At 37.2% G+C, this 24,617-nt stretch overlaps 1 protein-coding gene across 1 annotated transcript in view; it reads left to right on the plus strand.

The window, feature by feature from the left end:
- The first annotated feature begins 4,045 nt into the window (after nt 1–4,045).
- LOC145672928 (very long chain fatty acid elongase AAEL008004-like) overlaps nt 4,046–24,617 on the plus strand; it is a 104,117-nt gene continuing 83,545 nt past the window's right edge. Inside the window, exon 1 of the mRNA XM_081742146.1 lies at nt 4,046–4,396. The gene's annotated coding sequence lies outside the window, so the exon portion shown is untranslated. The remainder of the gene's footprint in view (nt 4,397–24,617) is intronic.

A 24,617-nucleotide genomic window follows, 5' to 3' on the forward strand; every position in this document is an offset into this window, starting at 1 on the left:
GAAATGTTCACCCTCTGTAGGGCATCCTCACCCTCAAATTCTCTCGCCCCAATTACGCGAGGGCGAGGGTGCGCGAGGGCGAGGACAAGCTTCGACAGCGAGGGTGAGGGTGCGCGAGGGTGAGGACAAGCTTCGACAGCGAGAGCGAAGGTGAGCGAGGGCGAGGACAGTTTCCAGCACGAGGGCGAAGGTGAACGAGGGCGAGCACCAACTGTCACTGCAAGGGTGAGGGTGCGCGAGGGTAGGGACTAACTGTCACTGCGAGGGCAAGGGTGAGTGAGGTCGGAGCAAAATGAACATCTATGTTCCAAACAAATGATTGCATCATTTTGTGGTAAACACCAAGTGTAAAATGTTAAACACCAAATTAGATGATCCAGACTTGAACTGTTTTGTCATAGCTTTGCACCACTTAGCAAGGGCGTGTTTTTGGCTTGAGTTAAATTGTGTGGGATCCAACGCGCAAAGTTGTTTCACACTTAAGTGATGATGCAATATTGTTTGTATTTGGCTCATGCCAATGCCTAATGTCCCCTGAATTTCGTGATAAGTCACATGTCGATCAGTGTTAATTAACTTACGAACAGCTTCAATGTTTTGGAGCACAATGGCTGTTGATTGTCGACCTGCACGATCATCTCATCACTCAAGCTGACTCGACCTCATCTGAATTCCTGAAACCACCTGTAAATTGTCGTCTGGGATGGGGCTTCATCAGGAAAAGTAGCAGTCATCCGAAGAAAACACTCTTGCTGTGTTAACCATTTGGCGAAAATCGAAATAAATCATAGCACGGAAGTGCTCTCCCCTTAGGTCCATTTTTGCTCAAGACCACCTCACTTCAAACTGATGCCCTGCAGTAGCGTAGCCAGGATGTGTGTTTGGAGATGCCCAAGTGCTGTTATAGGTACATATAAAAAAATTACTAATAAAAAAATATATAAACATAAAAATATATAAAAAATTACGAACATCAAAGTAGCAAAGTACATTGTCGAACCTCTTTGGGGAGGGGGGCCTCTGGGTCCCCCTTCGTTACGCCACTGGTGCCCTGCAACGTTAAAGATTCCGAGTTACATACGGTTTTGCATTTAGAGTGAACAAAGAAGTCAGTTTATAACTACAACAAACTTTAACAGATTACATTGTTCCCAGTACGTGATTCCGGAAACTTTCAAGTCAACCCTATGAAACTGTGATTCTATTCTTCATTTCCATTCAGATATGCCCCTAAGTGATTGTGGTAGTGGAGAGGATTCAAATATGTTCCTCATATATTTTCTGCAAACCTATTTTCCTCGTGGGACGGCTTTTTTTTTTTTTTTTTTTTTTTTTTTTTTTACTAAAGATCGTTCCAATATACCAACATTTTCTTTACGATTTTCGCAAAACTCTAGAAACAAAAAGATTTTATCTTAATTTTTATTTGCAAGCACTGATGAATTTGGCTGGTATGAACTGATGTCATGTTGATAATAAATTAAGGCGACCAAAAAATCATGCCAGCTGTAAAAAAAATTAAAACAACTTCTAATATTGTAGCCTTTTCTGCTCCTCTAGTTACTAGCAAGCACACTTTAGATGCATGGAGGGCTGGATTCGATTCCCGTTCAGAGAGGCGTGAAATTTAAATGTATTGCCAGTGGTTCGGATTCCACCGTAAACTGCAGATTCACATCTCGTATAGCCTCGGGACGCAAAAGGTAAGCTAAGCTGCAACCAATTAACCTCTACTATATTGAAGATCACCTAAGACTACTATTACTCACGTAGCGTCTTGTAAATTGAGCAAATGTCTCGTCTCTATTCTCGATGAATTATTTCAAGTCTTGTCTCGCATATTTACGAACAAAATATAGCTATGCCTTGATTTTTTTTCTTACTTTCATCGAGAAATTATAAGAATGCTTCCGCGTCACCAATAAATCATGAACAATATTTAAATTATATTTATTACTGGCAGAATCCTCGCACAGGCAGAATACGTTTGATTTTGGACATAAAGGGCTAAATTTGGATTTAAACGGCATCGGAAGTGTCACTTTTCATCTCAACGACTCCGAAAACTATGGATTCAACATTAATATTGGCCATTTTCGATCATTATATATATATATGGCACCGGTGCACGTGCACCCCCGGTGCACGTTGTAAATATACAATATCTAGAGTAAGAAGCTAGCAGTGGAAATAGCAACATTTTCCGAAACTTTCTGCCATTATTTTTCAGTTTGGGGCTTAAGAGAAAGCAGAGATTTGCAAAAGCAATAGTTTGTCGGGTTTTTTTTTGGAAGGAAAAAGATTCACCAAGCTAAACAAGACACCTACCAAGCAGAGAAGAAAACAGAAGCCAGGAAAAGAGAACATTTTTTTTTTCAGCATATCACTTCGACTCTCTTTAAAACACTCCCCCCCCCCCGTACTATGTATCAGCATTGTTAGGGGAAAAGAATATTGTTGCAGTTTGAAGAGTTGATTGGTTATTGTGGTAGATGTTGGTGCACCTCCTCAAAAGATCCTGGGTCCGACCATGTATCCCCCCTTTTCTTAAGTTGCGGGGCTGAATTTGGATTTTAACGGCATCGGAAGTGTCACTGCTCATCTTAGTGACACCGAAAACTATGGATTCACCACTAATGTAAATCATTTTCGATTATTTTTATATATCTCTCCCTCCTCCAAGTTGCGGGGCTGAATTGGGATTTAAACGGCATCGGAAGTGTCACTGTTCCCTCAGCGACCTCGAAAACTATGTATTCGTCACTAAATATCGGTCATTTTCGACCATTTTTAAATATCTCCCCCCCCCCGCCCTTTCCCTAAGTTACGCCATGAAAGTGAAATGATAAAAAAAAACTATCCCCGGCCAAAACCTCACTAGGGATGCGCACGAGACAAGATTTGTGGCTGTCTCGTCTCGAAAATGTGCTGTAAAAGTGATGTCTCGACTCGAAAAATGTATATTTCTCTATTGGAAGAGACGTGTCTCGACTCGAATTTTGTCAGGAAATACCTGTCTCGACTCGTCTCGTGTGCATCCCTAAACCTCACTCATGTTGAACATTTGATCGAAATCGATTGGGTGGTTCGAGAGGCATGAAGTCTCAAAGACAATCACTTTCATTTTTATTTATATAGAAAGATTGGCGTATATTGTGTAATGACTTACGGATCTTTAAACGTTGATAAATACACTTCATTATGTCTGTACAATCACGTTATCAATTTGTAGGTTTTATTCTATGAATGATATAAAACTGAAATAGTGCCTGAGACCTAAGACGTATATGAAATAATGTTGCTAACGAAATTTCTCAGTGTCGTCTTGTAAAGTCTCAATGTCGTCTCAAAAATGAGACAAGAATTGTCGTGTTTTTCTTCTGGTCTTGAAATTAAAAGTAGTTCTTCTTGTCTCAACTCGTCTCAATATCAGGACGAACATGAGACGAGATGAGAAATTGCTCGTCTCGTGAAGAACACAAACAAAGACAGTCTATGCATATGAACAGTGGCGTATTTACGATTTTGTTTCGGGAGGGGCTTTGCTAACTTTCGGGGTGGGGGATTTGCCTGAAAATGTGAAAATTCTGCAAGATATTTCATATACTTTACTATAGTAAGTAAGATTTCGGGGAGGGCTTAAGCCCGGAAGCCCCCCCTCTTAAATACGCCACTACATATGAACATAACCTGTAGATATTTATTTTTAATTCAATCATTGTTGGTAAGGGCGAAGTTTCACGTTCTTAAGAAGCTCACGGAATATTACAGGATCACTTGTATCTATAAATCGCTTAAAATAGATCAACAGACTGATAATGATTGGGAAACCCTGGTGTAGACCGGCAGCTATGGTAAACTTTCAATCTTCTACAAGAATTGAAGCATTACAAGAACACACGCATCCGGAAAACTACAAGAAATATTGTTTTTGGGTTGTTATCAACTTGTTGCAGGCTTGTGTTGTTTACCGTCAAGATTTATACAACAAAAACAATAGGAAAGAACTTGTCACCTGCAAAGACTGCTATTTTGGGGAGGGAAAAACACACATTTCTTGTCGCAGAAAGAAGCAATGTGAAAGTAACCAATCAAGGAAATACACAGTGTATCTTTCATGCGTAACCTGAATTTTATGAAGCTTACGCTCAAATGACTTGGTAGGATGCTTCTTGCAGTTGACGGCCTTCAGCAACGCGCGTATGGAACAGTGCGACGTCTGCTGACTTTGAGCTAAGTCGCGGTAATTTCTCTCAGGTATCAGGGTGAAAAACCGTGAAGGTTTTGGGCTTGCCCAGTGTCTTCAGTGCCCTACAGACTGGAATAGTGCGCTCTGGAACTTCAAACAAAAAATATCTCGCACAATTTAGTGCAAAATCCTTGCTTTTCATACTTGGTAAGTAGTTATTCTTTTAAACCAACTTTTGATTTTGATTTTCTTAAAGCTGAAATGATTTGTCTGAATTTAACTAAAAAGTAAAACTGAGGATACATATCGTCGCATCAGAACCAGAGGAACGTAACTTCATTTTTGTAGCTTTACAGGCGAGAGGACAAAAATATTACTTTCTTAGAAAGACGTGTTTTTAATAAGATGGTAATTGAGCTACATTACAACAGATGATCGACAAGGAGAACAGATGGCGTTACGTTCCATTTACACCAAGTGGGGCTTTCAAAATTATGTCCAAACATGAAGAAAACGGAAACCGCATTTTTGGAGTTACGTTCTTCTGGTTTTCATGCGACGATGTAATGTATAAATATTTTGCGATCTAGTGGAAGACTCAAACTGCATGAGTAAAAGTTATACTTAATTTTTGATAGAAATGGTGCACTGCATCTTTTAATATACTGTATATATATTAACTTTTCTCTTAAGATATACGTTGCAATTCATAGACATTACAATTTTTGAATGCCATCACAGGGAGAAACTGAATTGCAGTCTTTTTAAATTTAATGTCCTGTGATTATATCCCTCCAGGCTATAGGAGACAGATGATTAATCAAAGTGAATGATTAAGAAATAATTGGCGGAATGAGACTGTGGGAGGAAACGGGAGAAGCTCGAGAAAACTTGCGGACATGATGATCATTACAAATACAGACTACTTGGAATCGAACCAGGGATCCTTCGCACAACAGTTGAACAATTTTCCGTTTGTAAAAAAAAAAAAAAAAAAAAAAAAAAAAAAAAAAAAAAAACGAATACCGAACATACTCGATGGTAGAGTGGAGTTGATTTTAGTTTAGCGTCCATTTCAGCAGCGAGGCTATATGAGACGTGGACCTACTGATTAACGTGGAATCCGAACCACATGAGCTCCCGCCGGGAATCGAACCCGGGTCTCCCATGCCAAAGGCGCGTACGCTAACCGCTTAGCCACGAGGAAGCTCTACTCGATGGTAGAGTGCTTATCTCTGGTGCATGAGGTTCCTAGTTCGATTCCCGGTCAAGTTTGTGGTGGACAACATCGTGTCCGTGGGTTTTCCCGAGGTACTCTTGTTTTTTCTCACTTTTCTCACTCCACCATTTTTTTTCCATTATCATTCATTTCCTTTTATCTCCTTACCTTAACTGGCATAATCACGGGACGTGAAACTAGAATATTTCTGAACATCTTTAGCTCTTTCCAGGGAAGCACCCATGGAGAGGATACACCGGATCTAACCCCCTTCATAAAAGTTCTTATCTCTTTGTAATGATGAACTCCTTCGTGGCTAAGCGGTTAGCGTACGCGCCTTTGGCGTTGGAGACTCGGGTTCGATTCCCGGCGGAAGCTCATGTGGTTCGGATTCCACGTTAATCAGTAGTTCCCGTCTCATATAGCCTAGCTGCTGAAAAGGAACGATAAACTCAAAATCAACTCTTTTTTTTAATGCTTGAGTTTTGTCTGCACTAAAAGCTCACTCACGGGAGGTCCAGCTAGTCCACAACGTCCAATGTTTGTAACTCTACAATCATTCGTACTTTTTTTCATTTTTTAATAAAACTATACTTGCTTTAGTAGAAAAATGATTGATGTAGTCTTAAGATGTGATCTTACACTTCATCTGTACTCTTGAGTGGCGCGGTGGTTTAACGGCAGAGCGTTTAGCTCTAGTGCGTGGGGTCCCTGGTTCGATCCCCAGACAGGTATGTTTGTGGTGAACATTATCGTGTTCGTGGGTTTTCTCGGGGTTCTCCCGATTAATCTCACATTCCCATTCCACCAATTTTTCCGTCATCATTATCCGTCTCCTTTAGCATAAACGCGGGACGTTCAATTGAAATATTCCAGTTTGTCTCATGTAGCCTCGCTGCTGAAAGGGACGTTAAACTCAAAATCAACTCACCTCAACTCTTTTCTTAGAAAAGTAATTTAGTTCTATCCCTTTTTCCTGAGAATATAGTTTGAAAATTTCATTACATTTAAATATAACATTGTCAATTTGCATATGTAAAGTACATATTACTTGCTGGTTGCTACATATACTTTACAAAATAAATAATAAGGATAATGACAATAACAATGATGGAAAATGCAACTAGTAATTTGTGTGTGTGTGTGTGTGTGTAGAACAAATTAACTTCACAATAAAAATAGCGAATAAGTCTATCCTCCACATGTTTGGAAGTAACAGGAGAAAATATCACGGAGTTGACAAAATTTAGTTTACAAACTTTTCAGTCGCAAGTGTTCATAAATTCAGGTTCATCTCAAATAAAAAAACTTCTTCCATTTTTGATGAAGGAAAGGAACTTAAAATGCTGACCGCATTACCTCTCTGAATTGCTAAACTAATACGCTGAAGTAAAAATTGTGCACTTCTCGTATCTCCCGTCTTGAGGTTTAAGTTCGACCCAATTTCCTTTAGGAACTCCCTAGCTTTCCGGCTAAAAACTCCCATAGTTTCTGTAGCAAAGGCGATGAACATATGATCTTCTTTTAATTTTGAATATTTTGTGTGTTTTCGTTTGCAGGCTGTCTCAGCAGCATTTCCTGCCTCTTTACATGATGAAGGTAAATGAGAAGGTGCGAAAGTTTCAACACATGTAACGTCCCATACCAGTCGTTGCCCCATTTTCCAAGGGGTTAATGTTACTCCATCTGGTCGTTTCCCATCATCTCGGGACATTGTTATCAGTTATCAGTTTCTCAAGTGTAGAATATCACTACCTCGGTACTACATACACGTTATGTTCTGTAGTATTGGACTCTCTTTGTCAACTTTGGACACCCTCCCAACCAAAGTTTCTGAGTCAGCACCTGACTCTTTGTTACAGTGTTGATTTCCTACCATACTCGACTGGGACACAAACATAGGAACATTGAGCTCAGTTAAAACTGCTCATGCTCTTCAGTGAGGTTCGAACCCACAACTGATTTCGTCTTATGATCATTAACCTAATATTATTGAGTCACCGTGACTCTGTGTCATCACGACAATAGCACTTCTCAATATGGTCGATTAGTTACTACAAATGATTTTTGTGTAGATGGTCCTAGGTTCGACTAGCGATGGAGACATAGAATATTCGGTATCGAGGTACTATTCAAAAGATATTTGAATACCTGAAACTTCCGTTTTTGCATGGGAAGAATAGGTTTGCGGAAAAGTATTTATCCCCCTCTCCATTAGGATACGCATTTAATGAAAATATAGTTACCACAATCCGTAATGTCACCTTCTTATCTTCGCATCCCTCACCACCAATGGCAATGGGGGATGAATTTGGACCTTAATGGCATTGGAAGCGTCACTATTTATCTCAGCGGACCTCAAAACTTGCAGATTGGATACTAACATCGCTCATTTTCGATTATTTATACATGTCCTGCTCCCGGAAATTATCAATGTAACATGATATAATTACCTTACCTTTACATTTACCTTTATACAGGGTGTTTCAAAACAACTCCAACGTTTGGGAGGTGATTCCTGACACCAAGATTAGACGAAAAGTACAGACCAACCTGGGTGCACAAATGCTTCCTTTCGGAGTTATAGGCTGAGGAAAACATGAAAAAAATGAAATTTAAAGGTCCATAGCTCCACAACTATAGAACCTACCGTAATCGGTCAAGCCTTCACTTAGGAAGTAATATATTTTCTATTCAAAAATACATGGTTAAGAATCCTAAGGTACTTACGCAAAAATTTTTATACCTAGGTAGATTGAGTTTGGCCACGAGTATATAATTTCAAGTACTCATTAACTACTTCTATAAAAATTATTGCGGAAGTACCGCAGAATTGTGAATCATGGATATTTGGATAGGGGACATACTTGTTCCTAAGTGAAGTCTTCACCCGACTATAGTAGGTCCTATAGTTTTGGAGCTATGGACCTTTAAAGTTGATTTTTTCATATTTTCGGCAGCCTATAACTCTGAAAGGAAGCATTTGTGCACCCAGATTGGTCAATACCTTTTGTCTTATGTTGGTGTCAGGAATCACCTCTCAAGTGTTGTTTTGAAACACCCTGTATATACCCATGTGTATGTATGTGTATTTTAATATAAAAAATGTTTATTTGTCTTAACATGTTCTGGTCTTGTCTCTACGCGTCACGATTCTTGTCTTGTTTACAACAACACTAACGAGTAGGAAACTTGAAACGAAATACTACTATTACTACTACTACTACTACTACTACTACTACTACTACTACTACTACTACTACTACTAATAATAATAATAATAATAATAATAATAATAATAATAATAATAATAATAATAATAATAATAATAATAATAATAATAATAATAATTTAAAGGTGTTGCTCGTTATGACAGACGATTATACAATTAAATTTAAACGTATTTCTGTTCTGCTTACTGTGGACGGCAGTCTTTTAACTAAAATTCACTGGAGTTCTGGAGGTGTGTAATATTTTTTTTTTTTTTTTTTTTTTTTACGAAAGTCAATACCTAGTTAAGTCGTTTCCTCGCACCTGAAATACAGTAGGTTCACATTATTCCATGGAAATCGTTAGGAACTCCACAGCATTAAACAAAATTTTACGAGTTATTATTAATATTATTATTATTATTATTATTATTATTATTATTATTATTATTATTATTATTATTATTATTATTATTATTATTATTATTATTATTATTATTAAATTTCGAGATTTATTAGTGAATCCTAGTTCAGATATTAGAGATAAAAGCTGTATTGCCGCTACTACTATCGGAAAAAATGAAATGAAGTCATTAACTTTTACATCCGACGGTTATGCCGGCTAGGCTACAGGAGACGGTGATGATGAGAGATGAATGAAATGGTGGAATAAAGAAAGTGGAAGAAGGAAACCGGAGAACCCCAAGAAAACCCATGTATACGGCGTTTGTCCACCACAAAGCTCACTTGGCGCAAACTGGGATCGAACCAAGTGTCCCATGCACCAGAGGTGAACGTTGTACCACTGAGCTGCCGTGGCCTCTACTGCTTTCGAACCTCCAAAGTTGTGTGTTCGTGTTCTCATTACTCAGGCCTAAATTTCACACTACATTAATAAATACAAAACATTCGGATTTGAAATAAATAAACTTTGGGAAAGACAGTAGAGAGGATCAGGCAACACCTACATATATGCAATATAGATGGTCGCCATTAAAGTCGCCGTTGCCCTTTAAAAATGATAACGGTTTGAACCCACAGACGAAATTGGCCGAGATAATTGCAATAAGAAAAGCTACTTATCCTTGTGTTATAGGCAATCAACATTTCTTTGCTACTGTACAGGTTGCATAGTAGCTAGGGAATGTTATGGATTTTAAACGGGATATGGGAAGCCACTGTCACCCATGAAAATGTTAACGGATTGACTCCATTAACGAACTTGGCTGAGATCATTGCAGTAAGAAAAACTATTTATCCTTGTATTATAGGCAACCAATATTTCTTTGCTATTGTGTAGGTTGCATAGTAGATAGGGAATGTTATGGATAAACGGGATATGGGAAGCAACCATTACCCATTAAGATGTTAACGAATTGACTTAATTAACGAACTCGGTCGAAATGATTGCTCTTGTTGTCCATTGGCAAAAAATAATATTAATCCTTTTCATTTAAAAGTTATCGTGATTGATTTATTGATTGAAGTTTCTTGGAGACGTCAAGTTATCGTGTGGAGTTTTACGTCACACGTTTATGCCGAGCAGGCTAAAGGAAACGGAGATGATGCGAAATGATTGAAGTGGTGGAATGAAGAAAGTGGGAGGAAACGAAAGAACCGCGAGAAAAACCACGCATACGGTGTTTGTCCACCACAAAGCTCACTTGGCATGTGGTAGGAACAAACTAAGGACCCCATGCAGCAGAGGTGAACGCTCTACTACTGAACCACCGCGGACCCAAGAAATAAATAGAGTATAATCAAATGTTTGCCAGAGCAGCTGCTCCTATATTCTGGTAAAGTAATGGAGAAAATCAGTCATTTATTTCTTACCGACAATCCTGTCAACTGAAACATCACGCAAATACAAGAGAAGTGACTGTACCAAAGAAATAGAATAACTCATCAGTAGGGATCGGATTTTTATGACTTAAAAATTTCGATAATATGCATGTTCTCATGCCCTAAAATTTACAAAATATGACCTACAAAAAAAAAAAAAGAGAATATTTAACAAAAATTCTTAAAAATAATAATTTATTAAGAAACATACAAAGATTTTTGGTCCTGAATAAATATCTTTAAGCTCTGAAGAATCGATTACGGTACATTGCTCAATTCGTAAAGAGAAAAGTTGAATTCTTATCTTCGCTGACATTAAAGCCAAATATATTTCTGATTAATAAATGAAACTCTCCTAAAATATGAGCAAAAATATATTTTTATATCACTTTAGTCCGAAGCATGACCCAAAAGTAAATATAGTTCAAGTATGCATTTATGTGACCAATACAAATAGTAATTTCCTGTTTACAAGAATAGAAATGTGTTTATGTCACGTAATTAAACATGTAAAAGGATGTATGGAGAAAAGTATGGTATGTCAGGATATCCGAGAGTTATTCACTAGGCACGGATTATATTAAGTGAAGTAAGACTCAAGGACTGTCAAGTAAAGACTCTACAGTTTTTTTGAAAGTGAAGTAAGACTCAAGGACTGTTAACGTAAAGACTCTACAGTTTCTTGACTTCAGCAGTCATAGAGTTGATGAGGCTAACACCACGCTCCGGGTCAGTATTGCTAGATTTAACTATAAGTAGCGGATTGGGTGATTTTTTAAGTGACCACGCTACAAAATATCAAGTTGGGCTACATGCTACTTTTTGGGCTACTTTTAATAATTCTGTGAGCTGTAAGTCTAATAAGCTTCTTTTCTATTTTCTTGTTGAAATTAAAAAAATATATTAATTTTAATAATACAATTGATTTTTGTTTCTTGAATTCAATTTGCAATAAACAATAGTTTACTAACATGTCCATACTAGTTCACACTGAGAAAAATCCGTTCTCCGGATAGCGATATATTGTACTAATATACGGAATCCTCTTGCTTACTACAGAAATCGTATGGAGCATATATTATCCTTATGCTACATAGGCACTGCCCTTAGATGTTACATCATGCCGTTGCAGGATGTCTGACGTCTAACAGTTTTCTTTATATATCATATGCACATACTTATGTTCAGTGTGCAAATTAGATAATCTATATTGGGGGGGGGGGAGATAAAATTAGGCCAACAAGACATAAATTTGAAGGTGCAAATTTCAAAATGAGACAATAATGTCTTACCCCAATATATATATATATATATATATATATATATATATATATATGTGTGTGTGTGTGTGTGTGTGTGTGTGGGTGGGTGGGTGTGTTAATGAACTAGACCTACAAACTGTAAGAGATGATTCCTTACATCAAAATAAGAGAAGTTCATATCGACCTGTGGGGAATGGTATTCATTATTCATATATTCACCATATTTCATTAATGTTCAATGGGTGTACCGATTAATTTCTGCAGGGTGAAATTCCCAGACATGCCATCAACCGAATTTTGAGATATGCTTTGACTTTATGATTGGTCCACAGTATTCAAAAAATAAGCCTTGACAGCAATAGGCGCCTAATCCTTTGGCGGGATGTCGGAAGTGATAAGGATCGTCAGCACCACGGTCTCTCGTACTCAGGAAAACGCATGCTGCGATGTTTTCTTTTTCGCTTATTAGTGAAGAAAACGTGAAATATACCGTGACGAAATACATCGCAATAAATGTTATTCCGAACACAAAAATACATGAAGCTGGTGGTTTCTTACACTTCCGACTTTCCTCCGAAGAACTGGGTGTGTATTGTTGTTAAGGCTTGCCTCCTGCCTATTTTGGACCCTCCTTGAAATCAGGGTATATATGAAAACTCTATTGAGAGCATATTTGAGAATACATCTGAGAATACCCTGTACACTTATTGCAAATGGATGAAATATACACTTTTGGATTGTGTATTCATGACCTTCTTTACACTGATAAGGACCACCATCCACAGTTTTTGGAATTCGAACTAGGGCCTCTGAAAATTTGGCATTTTCGCGATTTTGGACAGCCCTAGCTCTGAAACTATGCAGGCTCTCAATCAATATATATCTTCAAATCTTGCAACGCTGACTACGGATCGTTTATTTCCCTAGGTTCTCATTTTGAAGATCCTTAGTGACTTTCAGTCATATTGGAACGAGGGTAGAACGAGAAATATTTCCCATCTCCACTAGAGACTCAAACCCGGATGTATAGACATCTTAGCGATTATGCTAACCGCAACCCTAAAGTAATAATAATAATAGAAGGTAATAATAATGTAAGGGTAATAATAATAATATAACACTGCTCAGAGATAATCAGTGTTGCCACAGCCCTAGCTCTGGAATGGGTTGAAAAATAGTACCAAATTGAAACAAAGAAGGGCTGAATTCATTATTTTATACCAGTGAAATACATGGCTCTATAAAACGAAACCAAAAGAGGTAAAGTTCTAAAACACTCCTTCCCCCTCCTTCAAGAGTCTTAATCAAGAAAGTGCTCCTTTTTTTTTTTAAAAAAAAAAAAAACTTTTTAAAAACATCGAAATAGGAGGACCCCGAACAACCGTGGAAGTAGATTAAACTTTTCTCGCACATAGGAAGTGTAACAAAGGCTGCAAATTAAAAGGGAAAAATCATCTTCGATCTTCGGTATGTATTGTAAAGAAACCAAACGCACCTCTATTTCAAAGTGACCAATAAACCAAAACGGTATTGTGGTCATATATATATAACGAGGAACAAATCATTCATATTCGAGTTCGTGTGTAAACAGTACGTTATAATAAAATATTATTAAAATATACATTATTGCACCTTATTCTCTCTTATTTCACAACCGAAAGTGGATAATAAACTGTAAGAAGAATATAAGGCAAGCAAACCGTCATTTGTTTCTCGGTATAGTACGAGTTACGAATTTTCCATACACAGTTTGTAGCGTAATCAGGGCTGGATTTAGCATTTTGGCGCCCCTAGGCCCAATATTTTTTTTCGCCCCCTAGTCTGGCTAAAGTTACTTTCCTAAAAACCTTTATTAAAAAATTGTATCAGGCCTATATGTTAATTGCTTAAACACCACTCCACGATGCAATTTTATCATTGCAAGCTTTTTGAGGAATTTACTTGCTTCTGGGCTTAACAAAACACTGTTAATGTATTAACAAAAGATTGGTGAACTTTACCAACAATTATTTGTTCCAATGAACTTCAAAATCAGAATGCTTTATTAGCCTGATTTTTTTTAATCAATTCAAAAAATATGTTAAGTTATGGCTAATTATTTTTTTATTTCTAGAAATTTTTTTTCTCTCGGCCGTGCGCCCACTGGGAGCTTGCGCCCACAGGCCCGGGCCTACCGGGCCTATTGGGAAATCCGGCCCTGAGCGAAATGCGGTGCAATGTCACAGAATGAATGTTAAACAGCATTTTTTAAGAGTCCAACACACAGTATGAGTAACGTGAGAAGTAGGAAAAGCCTTACTGACAGGTTTGAAAATGTGACAAGTATTTTTTAAAATGGTGCTGAATTGGGTAGAATTATATCAACTGTTTCACAAAACGGGCTGAAAATGCCAGTGTGGTACGAACGGGCCGATGAACAACAATATTGGTTGGATTTGGTACAATTGTACCAAGTATGGCAACACTGGAGATAATACTAGTTACTGCTAAGGACAAAAGTCATTGGTTGCACACGCATAAGGAAATAATTATAATAATATGATTTATGTCTTGTTATAGGAACGACTTTAATATTTTTCCATTCTTATTCTTTATTATAGCTGTCGTTGCATTCCTTCTAATTATGTAATTAAATTATTATTGTCATTTTAATCATGTTCTTAATATCATGACATTTGTCTGATTTCGCGGTACCAGTATATTAATGAGTAAATTATTGATATGGTGTAACTTCTATTTAACGAAGAGGTCGCTATTTTTCATTTTATAAAAAAAAAATCAATGAAATTAAGTATGTTGATGAAATAGAAATATTTGTTTTCGAAATACTCCTAAAGATCAAGTTTTATTTTTTTAATTTTATTTATTTATTTTTTATTTCTGCATACGGTATCTTATAGTTCTTTTAAGACTTCTAAACTGTGTTATGCATAAGTATAGAACGGCTATGTTCGTTCGTCTCTCTGTCAACAGATATTAGATCAAAAATGGTAATCATCATCATCATTATAGGTATTCTGCCATTATTGGCAGGTCATTTGCCGCAACTGAGAATCATCCATGTTCCACGGCCTTCTGCTAACTTCTTCGTCTTCACGTACAATTTTTGTGTTTTGATATCGTCCATTAACTCTTTAACTGGCACAGTTTTCTGGAAATATGTACTCTCGGGTGGCAGAAGTAGTACTACGTCGTAGCCATTGTTGGGCACGAAGTGCTTAGCAGTAAGTCATAAACCATTAGGTAGTTATGAGAGAGAGAGCCTACTACCTAATGGTTTATGACTTACTGCTAAGTACTTCGTGCCCAACAGTCATAAGAACCTTAACCATTTATTACTTCTGCTGTCGTCACTTCATATACGTAGATATCCCACACAAACATACACACAAACTCTCTCTCACACACACACATAAGTGGTAGACCTTCATCATTGCCACTGAACATTAGTGACTTTTTAGTCAAGACATATTATTACGTCATACCCGTTTTCACTGCACGAGTTCCTTCTTAGTTAATGTAAGCGGCAGCAGAAAGTGTTTTCTTTTCAATGAATTCAATGTTCCTAGACTTTTCATCTCTTTTCTTAACCCTCCTATTCAAACCGGAAGTTGTATAAATCAACCGTTTCCGGTTTCAACTTCACCATAGAATATAAACGATAATAATGGGCAGCAGAAAACCATTATACAAATATATTTAGCTTCTCAAGAATGGGTTTCAGTTTTACACCTTACTTGTCTACTAAAATTGGAAGTGACAGAAATGTAAAGGGAGTTCCCATAAAAAAAACCGTAACTTTTGAAGTGCCCGCTATTTCTGTTCTAGTAAATTGGTAGCACTGAACGTTACACGGTTTTCATCTGTTATCTTTCTGGTTAATAGTCACGGATAAAGCATGCTCGTCATTTGTTTTTTTGTACGGATAGGAATGTAGTACTTCACGGACGGAACAGTGTGTTGTCATAGTAAAAAAAAAAAAAAAAAAAAATTACAAATGTGGTGAATGTTGTGCAGAAACTTGCGAATGCTTGTCGATGACGATCATTCGGCACTACTCGGCGCTCTGTGAACACCAACCACAAAGACAAGAGATAAAACTGTGTGATTCAGTGATACCAACTTACTAGAACAGAAATGGCGGACATTTTAAAAGTTAGGTTCTTTATGGGGGTGTATACCTTTTCTGGTTTCAATATTGATCAAGGAGCGAACGGATCACCAGATCACTTCGGTTACAGATTAATGATGTCGACCACTCGAGCTCGGATATTCATTTGTTTGATTCTGGGTGTGACATTCCTTAATCAAGGTACCATAACTAGATTATTTCAAGTATAATTCCATGTTTATTCGTCTTCCTATATTAAAAAAAATAATGCATTGACTTTGAACACAGTGTATACAAAGACTTAACGAAACACTGGTTGAGCTCAATGGTAACTCATATACTACACGACAAGTTTTACTGCCTCGTGTGATTACATTTTGACGCTTCTCCGTAACAAAAAAAAAAAAAAAAAAAAAAGCTTTTCGTTTCTTCGATTCTCATGCGTTTATACCCTGATAGACGTTAAAGGAAATTATCAATTTTCTGCGTAGAAAACTTCATAACGAGGAACCAGGCCCGTATCCAGGGGGGGCTAGGGGCTCGAATAGCGGGAAAAAGATTGGGAAGAAACTTATTCTTGGGACACTGAGTCCATATCAAGAAAGCCTTTTATCGAAATATTTTAACGTTTTTCTATATGAAGCAGAGGTGAAACAGGTCACGAATCCCCCCCCCTAAACTTTGGCTGGCCCCAATAAAAGTTTCACGATAGCCTTGCAAATGAACTATAATATGGTGATGAAGTATAATATGATTGGGTCGGGCTCCCCTAACTTCGACCGGCCCCCCCTAAATTTTTGGGCTGGTTACGGGCCTGCGAGGAACTGTTTAGTTTATACTAGGGATGGCCAAAATTATCCGGATTCCGGAAATTTTGTTTTCCGGAATCGGAAAATTTACTTTCCGGAATTCGGAAAAATTCCGGATTTCGGAAAAATTCCGGAATTCAGAAAAATTCCGGAATTTGGAAAAATTCCGGAATTCGGAAAAAATCCGGATTTCGGAAAAATTCCGGAATTCAGAAAAATTCCGGATTTCGGAAAAATTCCGGAATTCAGAAAAATTCCGGAATTCGGAAAAATTCCGGAATTCGGAAAAATTCCGGAATTCAGAAAAATTCCGGATTTCGGAAAAATTCCGGAATTCAGAAAAATTCCGGATTTCGGAAAAATTCCGGAATTCAGAAAAAATCCGAAATTCGGAAAAATTCCGGATTTCGGAAAAATTCCGACATTCGGAAAAAATCCGGAATTTAGAAAAAAATCGGAATTTTTCCGAGATCCGGAATTTTTCCGATTTTACTTTCCGGATTCCGGAAAGTAAAAATTCTGGAATTGGCCATCCTTAGCTAGTAGCTGTTAAAAGAGAAACACAATAATGAATAGGCTATATATACTGTATTAATTTCTTGTAGTTGGATATGTCTTTATCATTTACGTAGACAATTGCTACTGCAGTTATTTACTACTTTATGAGAAAGGTCTTATTTTCACACACAAAAAAGTCGCCGGTATGTCTCAAACATTATCGCGTTCTCACCTGCAGCTGCTCCAAAGCACTGCAAACTACTTTTTAACCAGGCGAAAGGCAGTGAAGGAAAATAAATCTCAACAAATATTCTAATAACATTCGCTTATTGTCAACATACCTACAGTGAGCGCAGAAAGTGTTCGTACACCGTGCATACTTTATATTGAAAACAGCTAGCATGAGAATGGGAGGTGGAAAATATATATATAACCAGAATTAAGACTACACATTCATACATTTTATTTCTATATACAAGAGAAAGGGCAAACAAAGACAATCACTGTTTTGTTCAGAAGAAAAGAGAGAATTCCTTTTTTGTAAACGCAAAAAGTCACCGTACACTTATGATTGAATTAATGCTTATAAAGTATATTACGTTATTTAATATTTTGTGGGATTACCCTGTGCGTTAATGATTGTCTGTAGTCTTCGTGGCATTGATTTCACCTGTAGTAGTTCGTAGTTCTGTAGCTTCGGGACTGATTATGTCCCATTCTTCTTGAATAGCTTTTCTTAGGCCTTCTTTAGTAGACAAGCTGTGCCTTCTGATTCTTGTCTCCAGAAGAGATCATAGATGTTCTATGGGGTTCATGTCTGGGGATTGGGGTGGTGTGCGAAGCTGTTTCAAGGTATTATAGAGTCAGGGGCGGATCCAGAGGGGGGCGATCGGGGCGATCGCCCCCCCACAAGAGGAAACTCTTATTTTATATATAAATAAACCCATCCATAACAAGTTTGGAGCTCTTAAAAGTAGCAGTATTACCGCCGACCGCCCCCCCCAGAAGTCCGTCCTGGATCCGCCCCTGGCAAACCTTGCAGACAGGCCTCGTTCAACAGTACAAACAATAATTGCGATGTATAATGTTTCTATCACTGTGCGAAACCATAATAATAATAATAATAATAATAATAATAATAATAATAATAATAATAATAATAATAATAATAATAATAATAATAATAATAAAAAGAACTGGAAGACCAAGAGTGTTGAGTGAACAAGTTAAACGTTACATTATTAGGGAAAGAAAAAAGGTTCCAAAAAGTAGTGCTGTGCAATTGGCAACGGATTTGGAAACACGCGGTGAAAGTATCAGCCAGTACAGTGCGGAATATTTGCAGGGTATCATGGTCGGATAGCCAGGAAAATGTTCTAGGTGAACAAGACAAATCGTATAAAGAGACTAAAGTTTGAAAAAGAGTATAAAGATAAGGGATCAGGCTTCTTTCTGGAATAGGGTCATATTTTCGGACGAAAGTAAATTTAATTTTATCGAGTCCAATGGGAGGCGTATGGTATGGCGCAAGGTGAATACAGAGATGAATCCTCAAAATCTCGTCCCTAAAGTAAGACACGGAGGAGGGTCCGTGCTCGTCTGGGGTTGTATGAGTGCCTCATGAGTGGGTCGTCTCCACCTTATCGATGGAGTGATGATCCACAAAGTGTATATTAACATATTAAAGGAATATCTCCATACTAGTGCGCAGAAGATGGTTCTTGAAAACAATTTATTGTTCAGCAAGACGACGACTCCAAACATACAGCGGAAAATACTCGATTGTGGCTACTCTATACAGGGGCGGATCCAGGACGGACTTCTGGGGAAGGGGCGGTCGGCAGTAATACTGCTACTTTTAAGAGCTCGAAACTTGTTATGGATGGGTTTATTTATATATAAAATAAGAAAGTTTCCTCTTGTGGGGGGGGGGACGATGGCCCCGATCGCCCCCCTCTGGATCTGCCCCTGAGGTTTGCTATCTTTCTCAAAGACTTACCCTTCTTATGCACTTTAATAATTACTTTTCTTGTCTCCTCATTTGTTTCTGTTCGGTTGCTTCCCATTTCGACAGCCCACCGTGCAGTTTTTTCACTCCTATTCACAACTAAACTCATTCTGTTACTCGTCATGCTATACAGAGGTGTATACTCAGGTGAATACTAGTGAACCCCAGTTGTGGTATCTTTGTTTCGTATTCGTACGTCAGGTGTACGATCACTTTTTGCGTCTACTCTATACATTTTCTACGGAATTTATTTACTTTCTGACCATTAAACTTGTCTTTGTGGTTCTTTATTGATATATTCATAAAGCTTAGTTTTCATTATTCATATTGTGTGTGTTATTACACTTCTTAAATTTTCTGTTTCTTTTTCGCAGGCATTCTCGTTTCAATAGCATAGGTGTACGAACACTTTCTGCGCTCACTGTATGTACAGTAAATACAAATTTATAATTTTTGACTTTACGAAGTATACAATGTAATTGTTCAATAATTAACATAAGCAGGCATTCATTAATTTATATTAATATAATAATTAATAAAACTAATAAGCGGGTGATTGATGACTCAGTGGTAGAGTTTTCATCTATGGTATTCTAACCCAGGACATGTGGGTTTTCAATAGCTAATTTTGTGTTCGAAAATTTTCCCGGTGGTACTGTTGGTTCCCTTTCTTATATTTGTTCCATCATCACTCATTAACGAATTTAGTTTATCAAAACTCTATAGCCATATATTCATTCTGTCCGTCAGTGAAACAAACAGTCTCAAGAACTATCTGATGGATTACCAATCAATTTTGGCCATGATGTACAGAGTCAATAGTTAAGAATCGAGTTCCCTGATGAATGTAATATTCAAACCGGAAGCGGTACAAACCACCATTTCCGGTTTTAACGTTAATCATTATATAGTAAATATGGTAATAGATAGCGAGAAGCGGTTTCCAGTAATCGACATATATAACATTCATGTAGATAGAATGTTACCCAGTTTGTGCATATGCTGAAAATAATGAGCTTAGGTATTTAGAGAGCATTTTCCGCTTTAGAAAATGTGTGCTTGGTAAAGAATGTAGAGAATTAGCTGAGCCAGGCACGTAGCTAGAATATGGTAATAGGAAGGAGGGGGGGGTCTGTCACGAAATACTGTGGTTATTTACCAGGGGCTCAATCATTCTAAACTATTTTATTGGCAACATATATTGGTTCGTTTAGCCAAGATTTCTAATGGGGGCATGATATGAAATACTGTGGTTACACACCAGAGGCTCGATCAATCTAAATATTTTACTGACAACATACCCATATTGATTGGTTAGGACAATAAAATGAGGATATATTAGTAAGTATTTTAATAAGAAGCTATGAAGAAATCTCGAGTAAAAGAATATTAAAAAAGTATTGAAAAAGATATCGTCTTCCGAGGTCATTCGAACTGTGTCGAGAATTTTGCGTCTGGGAAATTTGCGCCCTACCTCAAGAACAGGGAAAATTGCGTCTGCGATGTACCTCCACCGGGAAGTTTGAGCCCTGCGAAATAAAAGAACCTATTGGAGCTTACGCATTTCCTCGGAGGGGCTGACATTACAACATAAACAATCCTCCCCTCACAACCATGCCATTTGTGATTTATTTTCATTGTGGCTATATAAGGGGAGAATAAACTTCAATATAAGCCAAAAGAACACAACGGATCAACGCAATCACTGCTTCTTCCAGAGATGATTTTGGGGGAACACGGGCCTCCCCAGAGCTCTCAGAGTGCCCCCTCGGAGGAGACCAAAATAATACGTCTATAATATAATAATAAATAGAATAGTACCAGCAGTGACCCCCCTCCGGAATACTAAATGTGCCCCCCGGAACATTTTTCCTGAAAGAACGACTGAACGCAATTGTGTGTTTGAAGTGTAATTCCAGCAAGTAAACACACTGTAAATAGTTTTCTTGATAATATTACTGAACTGATTTTACATTCACTTTACATTTTCTTTTCTATATTTTGTGTTCTGAAAAGCCAAACAACTCGCAAGGATTGTGAACAGAGATATCTGGGTAGAGCCAAACAGCCTTTTGTAGATTAAATTATACTCTTTGATTATATTAATAAATAATTATATATCAGTCATTTATACGTTTATTGTAAATTTTGTAGTATAATGAAAAATTGTATTTGTATGGATTGCCCTTTAGTGAACTAAAATTGTATTTTTTTCATTTGTTCGGAATATTATAACGGATGGAGTAACTCACTGAGACGATGAGAGACAAGCCTAGTTCAAGTGCGAGTGGAAGTTACTTTACACAATACAATAATAAGTTGAATTGTAGGACGCTAACATCCCAGTGCAAATATATAGCCGGCGCATTTTCCCCTCTTTTTGGGGTAGGGCGCAAACATCCCAGTGCAAATATATTGCGAGCGCATTTTTTCCTATTTTTGTGGTAGGGCGAAAATTTCCCGGGCGCAAAATTCTCACATTCAAGGAAAATATAATGTCCGTGAAGTTGACAAGCCACTTATGTCAGACTCCAATTTCGACTTTAAACGTCGCTAGTGCTACGTTAGTGTTCGATAGTGACGCAAATCGTTAGTACTCCAACTGCATGCCAACACGCCCACTTCTAAGAATCATCTCAAAAATGAGGTTAACCGTTAGAGCAAGTAAGTGCTCATTGGTGCCATTAACATTAACGTTAATGCCTCCATCGTACGGCCCTTTGAGTAATAATAACACCACGTTTTTTGCTAGTCTCAATGCGTCCCTATATTCTCGCGAACATTCTGACGTGCCCAAGTTAGTTACTTTTTTTTTGGGACTATTGTTTATCTGTTATTGTTTATTGTTTATTGCTAATCTGCAGAGTAGTCCTTACATTAATATGCCATTGTCCTCGATAATCATTGCGTATTTACAAGCAATTTGTTATTACTGTTAGAAGATATCAAAAAACAACAGATAAAATCTACTACTTAAAGGTTCATATTTTTCTTTTACAGTACATAAACGATTAATAATAATAATAATAATAATAATAATAATAATAATAATAATAATAATAATAATAATAATAATAATAATAATAATAATAATAATAAGACTATTCCAGCATAAAAGTTATCAATTGCATCACACTGGCAACAAGCGACGCATATTTTAACTTCATAAAAAATCGTTTCTCACGATTTTCTGGAAAACTACGTATGATAACATCTTCATTATGTCAAGTTGTTTATCTCAGTGTGATATATGTCTTACCTCTGGACAATATTACAGTAAAACAAAAATTAAATATTAGGAGTACATCGTACTTTTGGACTACATCTCATTAACGATTGAGTAGTGTATACTTTAGGATGTAAGTTTCAGCTTAACTTGCATCATACATTCTTAGGATTACAAAAAGGAAATTTGTTCGTTTGCATTTGAACAAAATTCTTAGGATTACAAAAAGAAAAAATAATTTTTCCGAATTCCGGAATTTTTCCGAATTCCGGATTTTTTCTGAATTCCGGATTTTTTCCGAATTCCGGAATTTTTCCGAATTCCGGATTTTTTCTGAATTCCGGATTTTTTCCGAATTCCGGAATTTTTCCGAATTCCGGATTTTTTCTGAATTCCGGATTTTTTCCGAAATCCGGAATTTTTCCGAATTCCGGATTTTTTCTGAATTCCGGAATTTTTCCGAATTCCGGAATTTTTCCGAATTCCGGATTTTTTCTGAATTCCGGATTTTTTCCGAAATCCGGATTTTTTCCGAATTCCGGATTTTTTCTGAATTCCGGATTTTTTCCGAAATCCGGAATTTTTCCGAAATCCGGAATTTTTCCGAAATCCGGAATTTTTCCGAAATCCGGAATTTTTCCGAAATCCGGAATTTTTCCGAATTCCGGAATTTTCCGATTTTACTTTCCGGATTCCGGAAAGTAAAAATTCCGGAATTGGCCATCCCTAGTTTATACCGTTTACCAAACAGTTAGAGCTATCAAGTCTAGGGGGCTCAGCTGGACAGGTCGTGTAGCAAGAATGGAAGAAAGTAGGAAAGCTTTCAAAGTTCTAACTGGAAGTCCAATCGGAAAAAGACCATTAGGAAGACCTAGACCCAGATGAGAGGGTAATATTAAGATGGATCTCGCAGAAATAGGAATACAAAGTAGAAACTGGATCCAGTTGGCTAAGAATAAAAGTCAGTGGAGAGCTTTTGTGAACGCGGCATTGAACCTCCGGATTCCATAAGCCATAGAGAGAGTTAGTTAATAAGTTAGTGAGAAGATAAGAGACAAATGTGTTTGTCAGAAATACGTCAGAAAACAGCCGCGTAAAAACTTTTCACCTATATAAGGTTCATCACTTCCGGTTTATACCCGTTAATGAATCCCTCTAGGTCAGCTCACGTCAGGTTACTGCAGGTCACAGGTCTGATGGATCTGATTGCTTCTGAGTCACGGACCACGAAATTCGAGACCTGTTCATAGAGCAAAAACGTTAAAATCTTTCGATAAATGGCTTTTTGATATGGACTCAGTGTCCCAAGAATAATTTCTTCCCAATCTTTTCCCCTTTATTCGAGTCGAAAGTGGTAGCATCTATCATTCTTGTTTTCAACCCTGATCGCCATATAGAACAGAAGCTGTAATAGATAGCGAGAAGTATTTATTTTATATAAATCCAGTGAAGCATGAATGTGCTCCAACTGTTTTACATTAATCCAGTGAAGCATGAATGTGCTCCAACTGTTTTACATTAATCCAGTGAAGCATGAATGTGCTTCATCTGTTTTATATGGATCCAGTGAAGCATGAATATGCTCCGTCTATTTTATATGAATCCAGTGGAGCATGAATGTGTTCCATCTATTTTATATTAATCCAGTGAAGTATTAATGTGTTCCATTTGTTTTATATGAATCCAGTAAAGCATGAATGTGTTCCATCTGTTTTATATGAATCCAGAGAAGCATGAATGTGTACAATCTATTTTATATTAATTCAGTAAAGCATGAATGTATATTCCATCTGTTTTACCTGAATCCAGTGAAGAATGAATGTGTTCCACCTATTTTATATGAATCCAATGAAGCATAAATGTTTTTTATCTTCGACTTCATCTCTTTACTGATATCTGAGGCAGTAAGAATATACTAATCCGATTTCAATATTGATTCTAATAGAGTACAAACTGTAAAAGATAGTGATGAAGGGTTTTCGATATGAATTCAAAATTTCAAGAACGTACCATCTATCTTTAATTATTCTTCTATTGAATCCGGAAGTTGTAGATCTACCACGTCTAACTAACTAACTCTATGGCTTATGGAACCAGGAGGTTCAATGTCGCGTTGACAAAAGCTCTCAGTTAACGTCTTAACGGATATTTTATGTAAGTTCCGAGTGATCCCCTTTACTGTCTCTACCAGTATTTATATAGATTTAATACCACTTAAATTAACTTTGATTTGTAAGAGTTAGT

This window comes from Thermobia domestica, chromosome 16 (assembly GCF_964235325.1).
Source record: "Thermobia domestica chromosome 16, izTheDome1.hap1.1, whole genome shotgun sequence".
In the NCBI taxonomy this organism is placed as follows: Eukaryota; Metazoa; Arthropoda; class Insecta; order Zygentoma; family Lepismatidae; genus Thermobia; species Thermobia domestica.